Raw genomic sequence first — 16,725 nt, forward strand, 5'->3', positions numbered from 1 at the left:
AATAAATATGGTATCAACAGCACTTAGACTTATATACCGTTTCACAGTGCTTTATAGCACTCTCTAAGTCAGAGGTCCCCAACCTTTTGGGCACTAGGGACTGGTTCTGTGGAGAGAGCTTTTTCCGTAGACCGGAGGATGCGTGGTTTTGTGTGCTGCCTGCATGTCGTGGATGGGGCTTTGCTTGCTTGTGTGGACCAGTTGCTGGCATGCCGCAGTCCAGTACTGGTCCAGGGACTGGGGGTTGGGGACCCCTGCTCTAAGTGTTTCAAAGAGTCAGTATATTGCCCCCAACAATCTGGATCTTCATTTTACTGACCTCAGAAGGATAGAAGGCTAAATCAACCTTGAGCCAGTCAGGATGGAACTCCTGGCAGTGGGCAGAGTTAGCCTGCAATACTGCATTTTAAATAATGCATCACCGTGGCTTAATATATTTTATCAATGTTCCCTGTAAAAATGATCAAAGCATTACTTTAACACAGTATTAATCACCTCAGATATTTGCCTTTTTAGATTATGTGAGCCCAAATGTTTGCAATCTATAACAACAGAAGCAATTTTGACTCTTGTGGACATTAAGAAGATAATTCCACAAATTCTTCCAGTTTTAGCAGATGAATCACTTAGAAAATTCATAAATTTATCAATTTATGTTAACAATTTCTGCTGCCAAATACACAGCACTTCTCTAATTTTAGTGGAATACATCATAAAAATAATCTAACATCAATCTATCATCATTCCCATTCAAAAGCACATAGAGCTTATATACCTCTCTATGTGTTTTTGAATGGGGGCGAGAGGGAAACAAAGCAATTGCAAATGATTAAAAGTAAGCCAGTAACTCTCTCTATCCAATCTCATGAGAGTTCTCCAAAATTAATCTCTAAAACTTAATCTGGAAGACTTGGCCTCCATCCACAAATCTAGGAAAATTAAGAGTGCCTAAGTGCCCTTGCTAACATCCACAATACTTTCAATTATCTAGTGCTTCTATAATATGAAACACAAAACATGAAATTTAGTGTATCTAATCTTTGCATGAATCAACAATTTTTAAGTGGTCATACTTTAAACACTAATCTAAAGGGATCATATCAGTATTTCAAATGAATTGACACTACTCTAAGCCAGGCATGTAGGACTGAATGAAGGGTATGATATATGTTCATCACTTTTTCCATTCTATACATACCATCATAGTTTGGCAATCCATAATTCATGACCTCTGAAATTTGATCTAAGGATTTATACAGTCAAAATGACAGTCATTAGTCTCCAATCATTTCATAGTCTGCAATAAATAAGACCTTGGGGATAGCATCCAATCCTGTATTATAATAATATCTTGAAAATGTCTAGTAGTACTGTTTTTATTTCTACAAATTTCCAAGAAAGCAAAAAAAATCAATTTAATTACAGGTCTGAAAACAATAGGAAATTAAAAATACTGCTGCATCTATTGTGCCCAACCAACATAAAATCACATAAAATTGAACATCAAACCCACTCATGGCTACCACAAGCATATTAAATATTCAAGCTTTCTGAAGAAATACAGGCTATTACTTTAAGATCCACTGTAAGAAGAAAATCAGATTAGTCTCTCTTAGTGACTAAGTATATTAAGAGGATATTCTTAACTGATCAGAGACAATAGTTATCCTCTAAAGAAAGAAAATATTAAGTCATCTACATATTGTCCTGCTAACTAGTTCTAGAGTTTCATTCAAACATGTATCAAATTAGATTCTGATAATAATATAAGAAAATGAGTTTGTTTTGAATGTGCATAACTGTAGATCAGTGAGACAAATGCAAATAGTCACAGACCCATGAGACAGTCAATGTAGATAAACTTTAATCTCCTGGCAATCTCAATTAAATTCACTAGAATTCCTATATTTGAGCGTAAATCACTTGTAATGGAATTATTAACTGCATTTCTTCACTTTACCAGCAAATCTCTGAATAGACTGCATACAATATTTACTTGGTACAACTGAAGAATTGGGTTTTACACATTTATATTGAACCTGAAGTCCTATAAATCCAAATTTATGGAATAAAAATTTTATGTTATCATCTTAACCCTTGTTATGTTTTACCTAGAACTAGCAATATTTAGCAACTTCAACTCATCAGCTAATTATTCAACTCTGTCATCTCTTAGACCATCTGGAAGTGTTTCAGTGGCCAAAACACAGAGCAAGTGGCTCATTAGTTCAATGACTGAGATAAATCTATCTCAACAATCCTAATTGTTCTGTTTCTCTGCAATGTTCTAAAGAATAGCTTCACAATATTAACTACAAAAAGAAAAGGGTAGATGTGGTGGTTTGGGAGTCAGGAATTTTCCATGGGAAAAAATATTTAAAAAAGCACTAAAGGGAGCAAAAAAAAATACAGAAAGTTATATAAGAGCAGATTCAGTAATAAAAAAACTATCATAGAAATATCAGAAAAGGGCCCAATAAAATTGACCTGAATTTACTGTACAGAACTCTTAAACAAGATTATATGCTTTGATATTCCATATTCAAATATCATGAAGAGAAAAAAATCATCTTTCATATATATATTCGCTGGGCCTCTTGAATGGATCTTACATGCCTCATAGACATTTTTCCTGGTTTGAAGCCAAGAAAGGTCTAAGACAAGGGAAGCCTGTATGTGCTAAAGGGGATAACTGTTCAACAGAGGATAGTACTGTAATTTCATACAGACACAAACACACATATTCAGGTATTTGCTTTGAATCAAGGTGTAATATTAATGGTTCTAAAGGCCTATAGAAGATTTTCAGTGTATCATTCAAGAGTAAAAGCCTTCCTTTCTGCTCTTATTTCTAGCAGTGAGCCAATGATTTATATCTTAGTCTTCCTTTCTTCCTAAAAAATCATCAATTGTGACAAATAATTACTAATTACTACTGAAACAGTAATACTGTTGCAAGGAAGAGTTTATAACTGTATGTCACTCTGTTTCTTGTTTCTTATGGATGAATTCAAAGAAAAAAATATTATTAATTCAACCAAAACTTAAGCACATCATTGCCACCCTCCCATTGTAATGAAATGTATTGCATGGGATCACAACTTACATATTTCAGACAGTAAAATAATGTAAAGCATCTGATCTCTTTAGCAGCACAATAAATCAAAGACATGTGGTTTAAAGAAAATATCAATTCAATGAGATCTTCTACTGTATTACATCATATTTTAATTCAGAGTGATGTATGAATCCAACCATTGTGAAAAGTAAGCATAGTTTAGCATTATTAATGCAAGAGGCCACTATGTGTTTTTTCAAAACATAGTTAAAACAAATCATAGCTTAATGGAATATGATAAACTATACTTTATTTAAGCCATCTTCCTTAACACATAATAAACATTAGCCCATAGTTATATACTTCTTATACCTTGGAATTTAGAAATACTCAATTTTCACACTGCTAAATTGACAACTATAAATTCTTAAATTGCTTTTAGTAATAGATGTAATGCCAGCTTCTTTTTACAGCTACTTATACTAAAAGTTGAATGTATACAGATTCTACTTGCTGAAAAGAGTTTTAAGCAATTTGTTTAACATCAGAACATAAAAAGGCAAATAATCTCCATTTGAATCTGAGCCGAACTTCACTCTGGAAGTATTTTCATGTTGCTTAAACGGAACTAGCAGGCACTTTGGGGTGTTTAATTTAGGACTTCATATTGGTGTCTGATAGAACACTGCCAATCTTCCCATTATATTCATTCAGTTGTTTCTTATTCTTCTAACGCAAGTTGTTAAATAAGTTAGGAATAAAGAAAACAAAACAAATATGCCCATGAGTAGCCTTTTAGGAGTTCACAGTTCCCATGAAAAGTTATCTCCCCATCCAATTTAGTAACTACACGATAGGATGGACAGAAGGATGATAAACATTGGCGAATCAGAAAGCTATACCAACAGTAGAAAATAAAATTTTATCTTTACTAAAAATAGTTTGCTGAGGAAGAGCACTCAAGGGAATACCAGACTGGATTTTTATGAGAAAGGACTTTTGAGCTTGATGTAGTTACTGATCACAAATTCCTAGACTAACTTCTCTGTTGTTGTTCTTCTCCTGGTATCATACTGAACTATTTTTTGGCATTTGTTCCATTGCAGACCTTAGTAAAAAAATGAAGTAGAATTCTCAAGCCAGAGTCTGCCTGCAACTGCAATGCCTTGCAGATAGAATTATATATGATTACGTTTAAATCTAATTAGATTTAATCATTTTAGATTTGAAGTGTATTTACAATTGCCCTGGCCACTAGTCATTGGAAAACATATTTATCAGGAGTTTTCCTAAAATTAATAGATATATGCAACAGTAAAGCTACAATAATAATATATGTTTTTGCTTTCTGAAAATGTGAGAAAATGTTTAATCATCATTTATATTTACAGTATAAAGAGAGTGTATTCTAGTAATGGAATAGAAACAAGATTCATTTGGTCTAATTACAGAGAAAGAAACTTCCATAACATCTTTGGAAGATCTTAAGAGTTGGTTTAAGTCCTGAATTATAAAGAAACAAATCTGATGCATTTGGGAAGGGCAACAAAATCATGTTTCATGCATGTAAAACTGCAAAGAAGTTATAATTTCAACATCACTATTAATTTCATTCGACACACTACTGTATTAAAGTTAGTGTGAAATAATTCTTAAGTGGTGTCTCCTATTTTTCAAAAACAATTAAAAAAAGTTTACCCAAAATCCACAGAAACAATACCACTTTTAGGCCAACCAGCATTTTATAATACGATAGTAGCAAACTTCTGGGTTTCTAAAAATTCTTCCTCAGGCAAAACAGTTAAAGCCCGAAATAAAAAACAAAGGTAAGGAGGGGTTATAATAAAAAAAAACTTTCACCAATAATATAAATTCAGTAAGACAATACCTGCTAATAAAATAACTCTGATACTGAGAGAGGGCTACTTTTCACTAGCAAGTCTGATTCAGAAAGGAATTTCACTGCTTCTATTTCATATGCTTTGCTTCCTAGTATTGCAATCCTTTATTCTCAATAAGCTAATAATTTTTACTTGTATGCCCTCATTTACTCATAAAAGTAACTTGGTATAAGAATGATGTCCCATCACAACTACTTGATATTGAAGCTTCAAAGCAAAAAATCAAGACTATACTCTTCTTTGCATATACAGTATGTAAAATTTAGTAGCTTGACTAATTGGAATGTATAGAATAGAATAGGATAGGATAGGGATAGGGATAGGGAGAATAGAATAGAATAGAATAGAATAGAATCTGGAAAGGAACTTGGAGGTCTTCTAGTCCAGCCCCCTGCTCAAGCAGGAGAACCTATACCATCTCAGACAAGTGACTGTCCAGTCTCTTCTTAAAAACCTCCAGTGATGGAACGCCCACGATTTCTGAGGGCAAGCTGTTCCACTGGTTAATTGTCCTCACTCTTAGGAAGTTTCTCCTTAATTCCAGGTTGCTTCTCTCTTTGATCAGTTTCCAACCATTGTTTCTTGTCTTGCTCTCTGGTGCTTTGGAGAATAATTTGACCCCCCTCTTCTTTGTGGCAGCCCCTCAAATACTGAATACTGCTATCATGTCACCCCTATTTCTTCTTTTCTTTAGACTAGCCAAACCCAAATCCTGCAGCCGTTCTTCATATGTTTTAGTCTCCAGGCCTTTGATCATCTTAGTTGCTCTTCTCTTACATCATGTCTGTTTTCTTGCTTATAAAAATTCAAACTTAGTAGTGTTAAGAATCAGTGCAATCTCAACTGCCACACATTACATCTTTGTACAAAATATGAATAGCTGGTTTAACAATTCCAGGATTAGTTTATATATGAAGTTATCATTTTCCTTATATCCTGACTATTGTATAAATAATAATTTCAGTATAAAATAGACTGAACACAAAAAGTATTCAAGCCATTTCTACAAAGTTGGGGTTATATTATAATAATTAGCCTTTAATAACTGGCCCAAAGTCATTCAATGCGTTGCTATGACTAAGGGAGCCAGAGCTCCTGAGTCCTAGTCAATACATTGATCATTACATTACACTACGCACACCTATAGTGTATAAAATTATGCATAAGGCTCTTGATCTAAAGATCATTTCAAAAATATATCAATTTGGTAAAATGTAGCTAATAATATTTATCCTACACCTTCAACAGAATTTAACCTTCATCAACATTTCTTAATTGTAGAGGAGATAACTTGATGAAGGAATGCAAGGATGGTTACACTGACTTAGCCCTGAAAGAGAGAAGGACATGAAAAAAGATCTTGACTTGACTTCACTTTCTTTGGTTAAGGAGGAGAAGGAAAGAAACACGGTCAGACTTTCAAGATTACAATACATTACTTTACCCTATAACAAGAAAGTACAATTCCAATGGTCCTTATCTGGTTTCTAACCCAACGTACCTCAAAAGTCTGATACTAATGGATGAGAAAACCAAGAAAAGATGCCCAACATTCCCTAAATACTATTCAATATATTTTAGTATTTCATTCATACAACTCTTAGATCAAAATTTATAATTCCCATCACAACTATATTGCTTATTAAATTTCCATGATTTGGTAACACATGAATCAGACCAAAGATGCAATAAAAAGAATGTGACTTAGTCTCAATATACAGAAGTTTGCCTACATTTGAAAGTTTTTAGTTCTGAGTATATTAATTTAGCCCATCCTCTCTATACAATTGAAATTGTTTTAGAACACAGTGTAAATTGCTCTCTGTGTTAAAAAATATAGCCCAATTGTTTTTGCTTATCTTTTCTATACTGCTGCTCCTACTACAAAAGAAAAGTAATTGCATCATGCAAGTTCAGTTACATAGCAAGTTCAAGTAATCACTTGTAATTCAACCAAACTCAAAGCCTACTATTAGTCAGAGGAAGAACTAAAAAACCCACTAAGAATGAGAACAGACAATGAGCTGTTTTAAAGTTTCCACTGTGTGAATGTATGCGTTCATACTGACAAGGGTTTTTTCTGGCACAGAGACAAACACCTGGACCAAGCCCATCTCATAACAGGAGGTTTAGATTACTTAGTGCTATTCCTGGTCTCTGTAAAAAAAAAAAAAAAATGACAAACAGCAGTCTTCACATGTCTGTCAAGTGGCTTTGTCCAAATCGTGGATGTTGCTGCTAATTTCCAGGGGTGCTAGAAAGAACATAAATCATTCCCTTTCTTCTCTTCCCCTTATATTCAAAAAATCCTGTTATTCTCAGAATCATATTTTCTTTCAAGGATAACATCAGCACATTACGATGCTCATTGTTCTAGTGGTTCCCACACCTCCAGGAAGAGTTCTGTTTTGTAAAGATATCCACAGCACAAACTTAACTATTGTGCACATAAAAGTTCCTCAAGTTGAGCTTCATGAAGATATCAGAAATGCAACACTCCACAGCATTCTCATTCTCTCTCTCTCTCTCTCTCTCCCCTTCTCAGTCTCCGTTTCTCTCTGTGTGTCTCTCTCTGTCTCATACATCCGGTGTCCCCAAGCTAGGCTTGACTATTCATCTCCACCGGGTTACCTACCGTTCCTACTTATTTCCTTTCTCCACTTCCCCGTCTTCCCAGCCCAAAACCAAACGGGACCTGCCCAGAATCCCACAAAGGCTTCCAAAGCCCGCTGCTCCCCGTGCACACACAATGGCACAGCACCCCCCCTTCCCCGACCAAGCTGCTACCCAGAGCAAACGAATTCCATCCTCCTACCGCCGAACACACACACACTCACACTCACACACACACAGAGAGACCCTCCAGCCCCCTCCTAGACACGGTCCCCAATTCCGCCTACATAAGGCTCGCAGCCACACGCCCTTCACCGTTAACACGGAGCCTTCCAACTCTTCCGAGCGGCCCAGAGCAGCCCGCCCGTCCGCCCGCCGGTCCCCATGCCCTGCTCCCTTTCCACACGCGCCACCCAAGAAACGGGTCACCCCGTCCGGGCTCTCTTGCGCTCTCTCTCTCTCTCCCTCGCGCTCTCTCCTCGTGCGTGTGTGCGCGCGCGCGGCCAAGCACCTCCATCCCGGCGGGGACCGCAGCTGCGGAGCTGCCCTCTCCACCCCCCTCCGCCGGCGGCGGCTTCCTCCGGAGCGGCACCAACGCTCCTACCCGAGCCTCTCCGACGGGGTCGGCGGCCACCTCTGCCTCTTCCCGTCGCCGCACCGCACCGCCCCACCACCGGCGCCGGCTCTCCCCTCCTCAAGCTCACCTCAAGCCGAGCGAGGGGTCCGCGCTGCTCCGGCTGCCATGTCTTCCTCCTCCTCTTCCCCGCTCTTCATCCTCTGCCGCCAGGAGCGAGAAGAAGGAGAGTAGCAACGGCGCCAACCGCCGCCGCCGCCGCCTCGCCCAATGCAAAGCGAGCCCGGATCAGGAGCAAACCCACCGCCGTCCGCGGCGCTTCGAGTTTCTCCTCCCGGAGGCGCGCTCGGCAAGACCGCGCCACGCATGCGCTATGAAGGGTCATCATGGGAAGTGTAGTTTCTCCCCCCCCCCCCTCCCTATCCCCATCCCGCTTTCTGGCGAGGCTGCGTTCCCAGTCCTTCTTCCCTCCTTTGCGTGCTTGTTTTATCGTGAGGAGACGAAATTTGGGACAATTCACAGAACTCGGGAACGGATCGAGGAAACAACATTACCAATAGTTTGGATCAGTTCTTCGGTATTGCTATATAGGGCTTAAGAAAAAAAAGCGAAAGTAAGGAAGGGGAATTAGCTCAAATGGTAGAGCGCTCGCTTAGCATGCGAGAGGTAGCGGGATCGATGCCCGCATTCTCCAAAGCCTTTTTTTCCTTTTTTTCTCGATATTAGTTGTGTTCGATCCAATATTTTAAACGATCCTGAATCTTACAAGTCACATTCATTTGCTGGAAAGAAATACTCACGAAAACTCTGTGACAATCCTCATCATACCTGTGGCTTTAGAGAACTAGCATTTTGATTTGTCTTAATCCTTCACAATAAAACACAACAAGCTCTTGTAACTTTTTCTTATTACTGAACTCCTTTCATGTGCATTAATTATTGCTTCACCAGATGGGATCCTCGACATTTAAATACAGAAATGTTGTGTTTAACAAACCACTAAGCAAGTATTGTATTCAGATTGACGCAGAACATGTAACGTGAAAATGAAAAATATTGCATAAGAAGACAAAAATAATATTTTCCTCTTTAATATTTTAGCTAATCAGTTCTGAAATGATAACGAACCTTAAATTGACTGTTTTTAACAGCCAGGATGTAATCATCCTACAAACTATTATTATTGTGTCTAGATAATAAGATAAATTAAATATGAAGTTAGCGAAATATGTGTTGCATTCAAGAATAAAAAAGTAGTATTGTCCAACTCCCAATAGTCCGAAGTCCAACATTACTTTTTACTTCCTAAAATAATTATTCCTCATTAAACAGAGGTTAGCTATGTTATGATATCTCAAGCCCTTTGTTGCTCAGATGTGCATAGGCTGCCCCCTAGTGGGTAGCATAAAATTGTTTTAGGAAAGATGGGTGGGTGCACAAGTACACAGCAAAACTCCTTCACCACCTTGGTTTGTAGGACGTGCAGCCGAGTCAGACCTTGTGGAAATCAAGGAGGCCGCGCAACGCAAACAGGCAAACAAATCTCTCTTGTAATGAAACACAAAGATTTTACTCTGCTGCATTGTTCAAGCAAATGCTGGATCTCCAACGACACTGTGGGTGGGCGGGGGATGCCAGGGAATTCGTTTTGGAGGAACTTTATCCATGCAAAGAGGCCATAATCACAATCTTTCCTGGCACATTCAATCTGAAATTATACTTCATGGATATGTAGCCCCTAAGCATGCAATAATATAGGCAGGGGAGAGGCGTAAGGTAGGGAGGATTTATAATATTATCAGAGGAAGGATTGTAAGGATTTCTGATTTTCAATGTATCTGTAGAAGTGGCAACATAACTCTTCTCCCCCCCCCTTCTAATGTTAAAATTAAGATGGGGGGGGGGAAATATCTGAAAGATATTCCCAAGGGCAGAATTGCTTTTAGTCCTAAGTCTTTTGCATCACCAGAAAGTCTTCCCACCTCTCATGTAAATAATAGGCCTTGTAAGGAACCCCTTCAAATGATTTGTGAAAACCAAGCTCTCTCTCTCTCTCTCTTTGCATATTTTCCTTCACTTCTGTCACTTGGCTCTAACACTTCATTCTACTTTTGATTGGGTTAATATTTATAGTTTTCAGTTTTGTATATTACTTTTTTAAAACAGAGAAAATCCTTTATCCTACCTTACATAGAAAGAATAAAAACATAGTCTCAGAATTGCCATGTAAAGATAAGCGAAGAGCACAAAATGCCTGGACAAAAATGGTATCAAATTAAAAAGAGAACAAATAGTTACAGAAGTGCATTTTTTTATATGGATAATACCCTAACCACTATAAAAAAGTGCAAAACCAAACCAAAAAAAGTCATTTTCTATTTCTTCCCGCTTTGGCTGTACATATTTCCCATTCCTTCTTCTTCTTGTGCCATATCCGTTATCAGACGTTGGCGATCATGTTGGCGATCCTGTTTTTATCAGCAGCCGCACAAAAAAGTGCTGCTGAGTTTTGTCCAAACCAATCCCTTAGATTTTGAAGCCACAATGTTCTTCTTCTGCCTGGACCTCGTTTGCCTTCAATCTCTCCCTGGAGGATTAAATGGAGCATGCCGTATTTTTCTGGGTGTCGCATCACATGTCCGAAATATTATAATTTTCGTTTTTTAATTGTTTTGATTCCAGTAAACTCTTTTAGTTGAGTTGAATTGTTCAGCAAACAGCATGGAAGTCAAGGCAAAAGGAGCACATTTCTTGTCTGTTTTATTATACCCTATCAATTTATGTTATTTTATATTCTGAGAATTCTGGAACATGTTCACACTCATACTTTGGTTATAATTATTGCTGTGGAGTGAGAATGGGGAGTGAACAGAGAAAAAAATCAGAAAGAAAGAAGACTTGTCAAAATGAGGATGAATCTCTCTCCGACACTGTTAGAATGATGAGTTTCCTAGTGACACATACTAGTCCTGTCACAGTAATAAACTTCTAACCAGTTCAATAGTCCTGAACTTCCTTCTACACATTGTTTTCCTACTATGCCAGCAAGTTTAACAAACCTCAGTATAATAACATCCTGAGCCCTACACCTAATGAAATATCTGCCTACTTCTCCACTGTTTTTCATTTCAGCTAGCTCACCAAAATGTGTGATTTGAAAGTGTTTAGCTCAGCAGTTTCTTTGACCCAGTTTAGCCCTATGGAATCTAATCTCAAATTATCTTCCTACAAACTGTAGACCAGAGCCAAACCTCACAGAGTCATAGACATAATTCACCTTCTTTGCTTTTCAGCATTGCCATTATCCATCAGGCTTGTAACAATGCAGGTAAATGTGGAGCGTGTACATTTAAGATTCACACTTGGTATAATTCCAGAAATTTCTTGACCAAATGCTTACATTCTCAGCATCCAGTTTTGGTCACCGCGATGTAAAAAAAGATGTTGAGATTCTAGAAAGAGTACAGAGAAGAGGAACAAAGATGATTAGGGGACTGGAGGCTAAAGCATATAAGGAACAGCTGCTGGAATTGGGTATGTCTAGTTTAATGAAGAGAAGGACGAGGGGGGACATGATAGCAGTGTTCCAATATCTCAGGGGCTGCCACAAAGAAGAGGGTGTCAAGCTATTTTCCAAGACGCCTGAAGGCAGGACAAGAAGCAACGGATGGAAACTAATCAAGGAGAGAAGCAACCTAGAACTAAGGAGAAACTTCCTGACAGTGAGAACAATTAACCAGTCGAACAACCTGCCTCCAGAAGCGATGAATGCTCCAACACTGGAAGTTTTTAAGAAGAAACTGGACAGCCATTTGTCTAAAATGGTATAGTGTTTCCTGCCTGAGCAGGGAGTTGGACTAGATGACCTCCAAGGTCCCTTCCAACTTTATTATTATTATTATTATTATTATTATTATTATTATTATTATTATTATTATTATTATTATTATTATTATTATATATTCACTTAAGTATATTCACGTATAGGGGGAATTTATCAGTAGTTTTAATTAGCATTGCCATCAATGTAACAATAAATATCTATGTGATGGAGACATCATCAGGTGATGAATCCTACACAATACGCTTATGCCATTACCTAATCCCAGCAAGAAAGGTTGCCTGGGAGCCCTAAAATTAATTATTAATGCAACCCTCCGATTTATTGAATTAACTTCTGGTTATCCAAAATCTTTACTGAATATCTCTTTTTAAAAATAAATCATATTTTTAGCACTTTTGCAAGAACTAGCCATACTAAGTTTTATTTTGAGTGAGTTTTAAAAATCTGCACCATAAATGCCAGAAACCTCTGACTTGCTTACATTTCAGTACAATGCAACTTTCTGAAAAGATTGAAGAGCCCTAGAACAAAGAATTCCAATTTGTTATGACATTATGTTGGTTTTCAGTGTTTATCTTATGTAAATATTTTGTAGAAGATAAGAAACATTCTGACAAGATCTCCTCAGCAGTTTTTGAGTCCAAAGTACAGCCACAACTCAAGAGACCACCCTCAAAAGTGTTTAATGCATCCACAACTATTCAAACCATAATCCCTGCAGTAGCATTTTGCAATGTACTAACCATAATACAGGGTAATCTTTGGATATGCTAGAATGGAGTGCCACTCATTGAACTGAGATTATCATTGCTATTCTAGGAATCAGAAACTGGAAGTTTTTAAGAAGAGACTGGACAGCCATTTGTCCGAAATGGTGTAGAGTTTCCTGCCTCAGCAGGGGGTTGGACTCGATGACCTCCAAGGTCCCTTCCAACTTTATTATTATTATTATTATTATTATTATTATTATTATTATTATTATTATTATTAGTAGTAGTAGTAGTAGTAGTAGTAGTAGTAGTAGTAGTAGTAGTAGTATTTGACACAAATATGTGTTTCTCTTTCACTGTGAATAAAGAATGGCCTTAGCTGAATTTTAAAGTCAAACATACCACTGGCAAGTTTCAAACTATACTCAGCAAGTTGCAACTACAGAATTATGCTCTAATACTTTGCAGTGATTATATGGGGCAGTTAATAGAACAGGCATGAAATAAACTGTGTTTAACTTCCATTTTTCTTCCAATTAGAAAACATTTCCATGTAGTCTTTCGCATCTATTGCAGTGTTTCTCAATGTTAGCAACTTTAAGATGTGTGGCTTTCAACTCACCAAATTCCCTAGCCAGCATGCACAGATAGATACAGATATGTTAGTATGAACATGTAATAATCCTGGAATGAGGAAGAGAATGGTGATTTAAAGAGATGGTAGGAGGAAGTTTATTTCAGAATTAACAGCAAGTAGCAGTATATCAGATTTAATAAATAAAGCTACCTTAACACTGTTGCCTTTGTAGCCCCTTAGTCTCCCCTTGTTAAATGTTATAACTCTTCTTTCTACAAAGCAATTATTTTGTTTTATACAAAACCTATATCGTGAGTTTTGTTTCCTTTTTTTTGATAATTTATATTTCCTCCTTTGTCTATATTTTAGTGAGGTTTCTTGCAGTATGTTATAAAATCAAGGCAAGAATGCTTTGCCAAAATCCATTCAGAACTCTTTCCTCTGTATATGAAGTTTAATGTAAATCTCAAAAGAGTACATATGTCACTTAAACAATTTATTAGTGATAAACATAACAGTATATAGAAATTTAAAGGCAAAATGTTTTGGTTACTCTTTACTGTCTTTAGTGCTCTGAAACAGGATAGAACAAGATGATAATTGCAATTTTTAATTGGTGAATGCACTGGTTATATTCACTGTTCAATCAGGCAGTTTGGTCTGTATGAACACAGACAAATCAGGTGCGCTGTTACCGAAATACTTCAATTGATTTAACTGATGTTACTTCTGTTTGACAATATTTGTTATACTATAAACCACTCTTGTGACACGCAAAGGTATCTTTGACAAGCCAGCGCCACAAGACTTCCTGGCTTCCTGCAATTGTGAACGTGGTCTTTTGACAGAAACAAAGAAAGAACAAACATGAATAGACCAGCAGTCTAATTTGGGCCTGGCAAGCCAAACTCCAGATGCAAACAAGCCAAGGTCTCTGGATAATTTTCAGCATAGTCGTAAAAGCCGATCACATCTTGTATCGTTGCTTTAAAGCAGTGTTTCTCAACCTTGACAATTTTAAGGCATGTGGACTTCAACTCCCAGAATTCCACAGCCAGCAATGCTGGCTGTGGAATTCTGGGAGTTGAAGTCCACATGCCTTAAAATTGTCAAGGTTGAGAAACACTGCTTTAAAGCCAATCAGACTTGTTACGAAACGGGCAGTGGGTAGAATGGGATCGCTTAGCTGCCTCCGTGGCAGACTCCCCACCCCCACCTCTTTTTAAACATCTGTTCCGTCCTGCTTAGGAGCGTTTGAGTGGCATTCGCGGAGGTGGTGGGAGAAAAACTGCCTCAAGAATTAAAGGTCTATCGCGTTCCGTATCAGATTCAATGAATTATGCAGCTTTGGCGCCGTCACCTTTCTAACCCCCTTAGTCTCTCCCCTCCTAAAATGCCGTAGGTCCCCTTTTCCAATGCAATTGCCATCCCGCATTTGTGTCTCGACTAAATTCTGTATTTAATAAAAAATACTTCCTCTTCCCCCCCCCCTTTCAATAAATAGGGCTTAAATTAGCGGGCCCCGGCGCGTTCCGAGTTTAGCGAGGCTTTTTCCTTTCCATTTGGCAGCCCCGAAGAGTATTAGAGACTAACACCGCCGGTTGCACGGAAACCAGACAGTAGGAAGTTGTCGCCTGACGTTTATTGCCAGCTTCCTTTCCCAAGAAATCCGTGCGCAGTGAGTATGGCCTGGCGAACCGGGCTCCCGGGTTGGGAAAATGCGGTCCGCTGATCGACTGCGGAAAAAGCGCCTAGCGCCGCAGTAAACCGAGCCGGCCTTTTGCAAAGAAAAGGGGGTATTGGGGAAAAGGAAGTCGAGGCTGCTGGAGGGATAATGATCGCTCTTTGGGGGAAGTTGCGGAGGTGCTTAGTTCTGCCGCGTGGAGCCCGGGCGTTTCCTCTCGCTACCGGGCGCGGCCTTCGTGCCTGGGGTTTTCCCGACGGATGTAAGTGGGAGACTTTCTGCCAGGAGAACAAGAGAGGGCGTGGTTAGTCTGGAGCCAGAAGAGAAGGGCCAGCGCCCGCATTCCAGGGACCTGGCTTAAAAACAGCAACTGTGAGAGGGACCTTGGAGTCCTAGTGGACGATCACTTGACTATGAGCCAGCAGTGTGCAGCAGCAACCAAAAAAGCTAATACAATCCTGAGTTGGGCCGGGGCTTGGTTGATCTCGCAGGCGACCGATGAGTCGCTGAGCGAGCAGATGCTCTGCTTTGCGGCTTACTACATACTGCTTTAGAACAAAATCCAACAAAACAGAACTCTCCCTTCTTCGGATTTGTATACTGTCCTTCAACAAAATATCCAGGGGGGGGGGGGGGGTTGCGAAATCGGTTGTCCCAAAGCTGAGAAAAAAATATTGAATCCCATTCGTTCCCAATCTTCTTTGTTTCTTGCAAATAATTTACTAAATCAGGTCAAAGGTCTGCCCAGGTCTTCCTCAAATTTCCACAGCATGGTGCTTTCCAATTATAGTAGACTGAACTTCTAGCATGACCGACAGACGTTGAGTTTTATCCACAATGACTTCCAAAATGTCCTAGATATGGATTGTCCTTTTTGTTTCATGATATGACTACCTAATCCATAATAAGACTATACACGACATTACATTTTAGTTTAGAGAAACACATTTAAGTTGCAGTATTATTTTTTTTCCAGAAAATTTTATTTATTTTTCCATCATAAAAAAACAATCATAAGTAATCACAATAAACAATCAAAAACCCCCCACCCCCCCGACTTCCCAAACCTAATCCCAGGATAATATTCATATAAAAGTAAACAAATACTAATATCTCTAACTCCACAAAATATCTTCATCTACCAAAAAGGATAGAAATAAACAAACTTAAAAAAAAAAACCTAAAATCCTAAATTATATTCTACCACTCTATGTTTCTTTTGAATATAAACAATCCATCTTCTCCATATTGATAAAAATTGTTCATTTGAATGGTTCTTCAAGTAAGCCGAAATCTTTGCCATTTCAGCAAGATACGAAACTTTCAATCTCCAGTCTCCCATCGTAGGCAGAATTGGGCTCTTCCAGTTTTGGGCTATTAACAATCTGGCAGCAGATAAACAATAAAGCATCAAATTTATTTCCTTTGCATCTAAATCTTGCACAATGCCTAGAAGAAACAACTGTGGAAGAAAAATAATCCTTTTTTTAAAAATCTGCTGTAAGTTCCACCATAATTGTATCCAAAAGGCCTTAATGACCTTACAAGTCCACCACATATGAAAAAAAGTTGCATCTGGATGACCACACCTCCAGCACTTGGATTCATAATTCGGATAAATACGAGACATAGTTGAAGGATCCAAGTGCCATCTATAAAACATCTTATAAAAATTTTCACGTAAATTTTGTGCTTGTGTAAACTTCACATTTCTCACCCAGATCAGCTCCCAAGTGTCCATAGGTATTGTTTCTCCTATATTTT

The 16,725-nt window shown here is 38.2% G+C and overlaps 1 protein-coding gene and 1 non-coding gene across 2 annotated transcripts in view; both read left to right on the plus strand.

Moving 5' to 3' along the window:
• Positions 1-8,767: 8,767 nt before the first annotated feature.
• Positions 8,768-8,840, plus strand: TRNAA-AGC. Its single transcript has one exon. It is a non-coding gene; the product is annotated as a tRNA-Ala (tRNA).
• Positions 8,841-14,936: 6,096 nt separating this feature from the next.
• LOC107287924 (ribonuclease inhibitor) overlaps positions 14,937-16,725 on the plus strand; it is a 22,780-nt gene continuing 20,991 nt past the window's right edge. Inside the window, exon 1 of the mRNA XM_015816485.1 lies at positions 14,937-14,955. The gene's annotated coding sequence lies outside the window, so the exon portion shown is untranslated. The remainder of the gene's footprint in view (positions 14,956-16,725) is intronic.

This window comes from Protobothrops mucrosquamatus, unplaced genomic scaffold (assembly GCF_001527695.2).
Source record: "Protobothrops mucrosquamatus isolate PMUCROS unplaced genomic scaffold, P.Mucros_1.0 scaffold457, whole genome shotgun sequence".
NCBI lineage: Eukaryota > Metazoa > Chordata > Lepidosauria > Squamata > Viperidae > Protobothrops > Protobothrops mucrosquamatus.